Below are 7000 nucleotides of genomic sequence, written 5' to 3'. Positions count from 1 at the left end.
ATCCATTCATATAGGCTTAAAGACACACGCACACAACAAACTAATAAATATGGTGATGTATAAATAGATGTGTGCTTGGGTGCATACGTATATATATGAATATATGTCCGCATGCATTTATGTATATATCCATGTATATATGTATGTACACATGGCTACATGTATAATATATATATGCGTACAGATATGAATGAATGCATTGCCTGTAGATATAAACAAAATCCGTGACCACTACACCGAATCGATGATTATTTACTAGGAAGTATCACTCACTAATTGCCATAGGTGTCAATACAGTGACCAGCGCCTCGTCGGCCTTCCTCACATTTGAACCAGCGATACATCCACCATGTGACAATTGGAGAGTGAGAGGGCAGCACCAGTACACCGGAGATATTTCCTGAGTATCAACTCCGAACTGTTGAAAGGTAAAGCTAACCACGGCGGGGTTTGAACCCACTGCTCCGACAGTTGCAACCATTATCGTATCATACCTTAAACAATGCTTTGCCTGTCTTTGTCTGTCTGTCTGTCTGTCTGTCTGTCTGTCTCTCTCTCTCTCTCTCTCTCTGTTTGCCACTGTCTATCTGCATCTCTCTGTCACTCTTTCTGTCTCTGTCTCTCTGTTTGCCACTGTCTGTCTGCATCTCTATGTCTCTCTCCACTTCCACATATATGTGTGTGTGTTTGTATACAAATATACTTGGTTATATACACATATGCACATAATTATATGCGTGTATGTCTGTATGTGTATGCGTATATATGCATGTATGATATGTATATGTATGTAAATGCATTATATATATATATATATATATATATATATATATATATGTATGTATGTATATATATATATTTGTATATGTACGTGTATGTTTGTATATATATATACACATTTTCTATGGTTGTGTGGAAGGATGTTTGCTAGCCAACACCATGGTTCTGGGTTCAGTCCCACTGTGTGGCACCTTGAGCAAGTGTCTTCTACTCTTACCTCGGGCCTACCTATTTATTTCAGTCATTTGACCGCGGCCAATCTGGAACATCGCCTTTAGTCGAACAAATCGACTCCAGGACTTATTTTTTGTAAGCCTAGTACTTATCCTATCGGTCTCTTTTGCTGAATCGCTAAGTTACGGGGACGTAAACACACCAGCATCAAACGATGGTGGGGGGACAAATACAGACACACAAACATATACACATGCATACATACATACATACATACATACATACATACATACATGCATATATATATATATATATATATATATATATATATATACATACATGTAAAGTTCCTCTCTGTCTCTCTCCCTCTCTCTATCTCTATCTATCAATATGTATATGTATCTATCTATATTAATATATATATATATATATATATATCCACTTATACATGCATATGAGCGTGTGTGTGTGTGTGTGTGTGTGTGTGTGCGTGTGTGCGTGTGTGTGTGACTAGGTAAATGTAAACATATAACCTTACACCAGCTCCTGTAGTCTGTCGCCAGTTGGGTGCCGCTACTTGGATATATTCTTGGCCAGACACAAATATCTATTATCTCATAACGTTGGTCGGAGCTTTCTTCGTTGGCACGAAAATTGGTGCGCCGGCGCTGCATCAGTATCGATTTGTAGCACGGACCGATTCGGTGACGTCAGTGTTACCATGGCAATTGCAACAAGTAGACTCTTTGAGGAGGAGACTGTATTTAGTCAAGGACAATTATCACCCAAATTTCTACAGGCATAAAATCTTGAGTGAGATGACATTTGAGGCAGATACACGGATCCCCCACCCGCCTCCACCGACCTCTCCTCCCTCCTCATCGTCATCGTCATTGTTGTCTTTATCAGTATTATCATCGTCGTCATCGTCGTCGTCGTCGTCGTCGACACAACCACCACCACCACCACCACCACCACCACCACCACCACCACCACCACCACCACTACCAACAACAACAACAACAACAACAACAACAACACAATCGCCAAAACCATCCAGTGTCATTACAGGTAATCTCTACAACAGCGACTACAAATACAACTTTGACTATCACAACACAAGTTGTAGTCTTGATGACGATGGCGGCAGTGGAGTTTCCGGATTTGCAGAGGATATCGGATTAACGTACTACCGTGATGGCAGACCCTTGTTCAACGCATTCTGTGCAGTGGGATTGATACAAGAACCACGGCATTGCTATGTAAACTAGTTTGCCTACAAGTTATTTCTGGGTGTGCACGTCATACCCACTCTAACCACCTCCACAAGCACATATACATACATACATATGCATATATATATGCATATATATATATATATATATATATATATATATATATATATATATATATATATATATATATATATATATATATATATATATATATATATATAAATTTAGTAAATGGAGTAAAACGCATATTTTAACTGTATACTTTTTAAAATATGCGTTTTACTCCATTTACTAAATTTATATATACTCAAGTACCCAAAATAACAAGGAGTTTCTACCTCATAAACAGGAGTTACACCACAGTCATTTTGTGATCTTTGCTACCCTGGAATCTATTAACCAATTTATTTTGTCCAAGTTACTTATTAACTTAGAGAAAATAATAAATACATATAATAATAATAATAATAGACATATATATATATATATATATATATATATATATATATATATATATATATATATATATATATATATATATAGATATATATATATATATGTAGGCGTGGGTGTGTGGTACGAAGCTTGCTTCCCGGGTTCAGTCCCATTGCGTGGCACTTTGAGCAAGTGTCTTCTACTATAGCCTCGGGCCGACCAAAGACTTGTGAGTGGATTTGGTAGACGGAAACTGAAAGAAGCCCGTCGTATATATATATATATATATATATATATATATATATATATATATATATATATATATGTATGTATGTATGTATGTATATATATATATACATACATACATGTATGCGTTTGTATACATGTGTACAATGCGTCCATTTGCACGTGTGTGTACACATGTAGGATGTCCGGGTTAAATTTGGAGATTGTTTTATTTCTCTTATGTTTAGGGAACAGCTTGATGTATTAGTAAACAGTGAAAGGCCTTGAAGTCATCTGAACAGAGGGAAGAAGTTACTTGTATCATGACGAACCGTGCGAGTATCAAAACGTCAACTTTATGACAACTGTTCAATGGTCTGTGAACATCGTAAAAGCTGTAAGACGTGAGATGGATCGCCTCAACGGAGACTACGAACCGGAAGCCAGCAAGAAGGGACACAACAAGGATTTTGACACTGAGTCATCACGCTGGAATTCACACCACACCTTTGAACAGGGCCTTACGATCAATTCAAACGACTTTCCCAAGCTGCTGGATTCTGTGGTCAAGTCCTGGCTGCAGAGGTCTGCTGCTGGAAGGCCAAAATGAGTAGCAGCAAGATTCGGTCCTTTGCCATACTTTCAGAAAAGATGTCAGAAGTGGTTATCGGTGAACTTCTACGACCTCACCAGCCATAAGTCCTGGCCTCTTAATCTCCCATCGATTCTAATCCTATGGATTACTATATGTGGGACGCGGTTGAGAAAATCAGTAATCACTCTGATTGTAACATCAAGGCCGAGCTAGTGGCCAAGAACAAGGAAATGCTCGATCTTTCCCAGGTCACAGTAAGGAACGCATGCGCCAAGTTCCGGAACCGTCTTGAAGCTGTAGTGGAATCTGAGGGCGGCGCCTTGGAGTAAATTCATATTTCCCAACCATAATGTAGTGGCTTTGTTTAATTTGTGAAAATATTAAAAAAATTTTGGATGGGTTACTGTGTTTTCTTTTACTTTCATAGAAATTCTTAGATTTAGTCCGAACCACCTGCATGTATACAAATAGGGTACACCGTACCTAACAAAACTGTATAGGGAAGCTTTCTCTGATGGCATGAATGGTGTTGGAACTGCTTGGGTAAACAATGGTGTTGCAGAGAGAGTTTCTTTCCTTAAATCAACAAAACAAACTCTGAAGGATAAATTCTTAGTTCTTCTTACAATTATTTTTCTCTTTTGCCTCTGACAGTCGCTAACATCTGCCGCTCGATTATTTCTTTTTTCTCCTTGTAAGGAATAAATTTTAACTAAGAATTCAAGAATCTTAGTTTTTATTTACACACACACAGACACACATGCACGCACGTACGCATACACACACACATACACACATACACACATATGGTTCTATTAAGTTAGTTATGGTCTGGGCCACTGCTGGCTGAAATTTATCTAAGTATCTAGGTATCTAAGTACACACACACACACACACACACACACATAGTGAAACGGTCCCATAGAAAAAGTTTTCCATGCGGTGGATTCTAGTGAAAAATATAAAGAAAAATGCACGGACATTTTATGTTGGACAATATATATATATTCATGATTTTAAGTATTTGCATAGTCGACCGGTTTCACTTGTGCTAATCATGACTAAGAAATAAGTGATAATATTACATTTTCATGCTACCATAAGACGTTTTCCTGCATGTGTACAAATGTAAATATGCATGCAAATATATTTATCTATGAAAAATGATTTCTAGGTCGGTTACTTTATGAGGAGAGGATTAGTTAATATCATTCCTACTTTATTTTATCGATCCCGGATGAATGAAAGGTGAAGCTGGCCTCGGCTGATTTCAACTCACAAAAAACAAACAAACACCGTAAGGCATTTTTCTTCAAAACATTCAAAGGATTCTCATAGCTTGCTGTTTTTTTCTTTTGTTTTTTGTACGGAGACGTCTGAATCTTTTAGCTTTTATCTTTTGCTTGTTTCAGTGATGAAACTGTGGCCATGCTGGGGCATTGCATTGAAGAGTTTTTAGTCGAATAATCGACCCCAGAACTCTTTTTAAGCCTAGTACTTATTCTATCGGTCTATATTGCCAAACAGCTAAGTTACTGGGATGTAAACACACCAACACCGGTGTCAAGCGATAGTGGGGGACAAACACAGACACATACATTGACATTCATTCATACATACATACATACATACATACATACATATAGGCTTTGGTCGGCTCATGGCTATAGTAGGAGACACTTACCCAAGGTACCATGAAGTGAACTGAATCCGGAAATATGAGGTTGGGAAGGAAACTTCTTGCACACAGCCACCCCTGTGCCTATCTATCTATCTATCTATCTATCTATCTATCTTATTTTTCTGTCTGTCTAGCTGTCTGTCTGTCTGTCTGTCTGTCTGTCTGTCTGTCTGTCTCTCTCTCTCTCTCTCTCTCTCACACACACACACACATGTATATATATATGTATATATATATATATATAATAATAATAATAATATAGATTTAATCAAAAGATTAAATGTGGTACTTAAAATGCTTGAGGCACCAGAATTTGGTAGGATAAAAACCAAAAACAAAATCAAGAGATTTGGTGAATAAAATTTGAAGTTAAGCAACAAAAATTCAATAGGTTATAGCAGTACGTACGTTTCGTGCAAGCTCCATTTATTCATGTAGTGAGAACACCACAGAAAATACAATGAAAATGTACTCCTCAGTTGCATAATGGAATTTCATTTTAGAAAGTCATAGTCGAGATGTGTTTTCTTCTCTTACTCTTGTTTTTTGCAAACATCTTCAAAATGACTTTCTAAAATGAAATTCCATTATGCAACTGAGGAGTACATTTTCATTGTATTTTCTGTGGTGTTCTCACTACATGAATAAATGGAGCTTGTACGAAACGTACGTACTCCTATAACCTATTGAATTTTTGTTGCTTAACTTCAATATATATATAATTTAAAACGTATATATATCTATATATATATATATATATATACGTTTTAAATTTTCGGTTAAAGACAAAAAATGAACAGAAAGGAAGTAATTGAAGGAATATTTAGATGTCAACCTACCGTTCCTTAAATTCTGGCAGAGTAAGAAATACTTCAAGGGTTGGCATTCAAAGGCCAGGCCAGAAAATATAAAAGCGTCTCCGAAAAGGTTTGCAAAATTATCCAAAGTCTTTACTGCGACATTTAAAAGAGAACTCAATGTATTTATTTTGCAGCTTCTGAAATCAGCCTCGTACGAATTTTTCCAATTTAAGTATAACAGTATCTAGTTATATGTTGATCCACCGATTATAGTTACTCACAATTATTGTACTGAGTGGCGCGCAGAGACAATATAAAATATGCAGAACCGTCAGGTTTCAACACAGTGCTCCAGCATGGTCGTAAGAAGGTCTATCTGAAGTTATGTGATTTCATGTTCGGTCCTTGCGTGGTATCTTGGGAAAGTGTCTACGACTATTGATCCGGGGTGGGAACCAGTGCCTTGGGAGCGAATTTGGCAGACGGAAACTATGTGGAAGCCCAGAAGTCCTGGCTTTCACCCAGGTGACCCGGGTTCGATTCCCGGCATTGGAACGGCATTATTGTATAAAGATGTATGGCTCAATCATGACGTAGCGAGTAATTCGATTCACGGACCTGGCTGCGTGCTGTGTTCTTGAGCAAGACACTTTATTTCACGTTGCTCCAGTTCACACAGCTGTAGAAATGATTTGCGACGTCACAGGTACCGAGCTGTATTGGCCTTTGCATTTCCCTTGGATAACATCGGTGGCGTGGAGAGTGGAAGCTGGTATGCATGGGTGACCGCTGGTTTCCATAAACAACCTTGCCCGGACTTCCATAAACAACCTTGCTCGGCTGTTCCACTGCCGCAGCCGTTGCAACTCCTCGCCTAATTTTTGTTTTATTTCTCTTATGTTTAGGGAACTATAACTCAATCGTTCAATATGCGACATGACTCCCATCTCTTTCCCACACGAATAGAAATATGACTCTCCTAGATCCAATTTTTTCTGCTCTATTCTTTTTTAAGTTCTTTTGTATTATGGTTTCTTTCCTTCCTGTACTGAAGAGCACGATGATATTTATTTTA

This window comes from Octopus bimaculoides, chromosome 2, assembly GCF_046866305.1.
Source record: "Octopus bimaculoides isolate indiv1 chromosome 2, ASM4686630v1, whole genome shotgun sequence".
Classification (NCBI taxonomy): domain Eukaryota; kingdom Metazoa; phylum Mollusca; class Cephalopoda; order Octopoda; family Octopodidae; genus Octopus; species Octopus bimaculoides.
Note: the sequence above shows the minus strand (reverse complement) of the source record.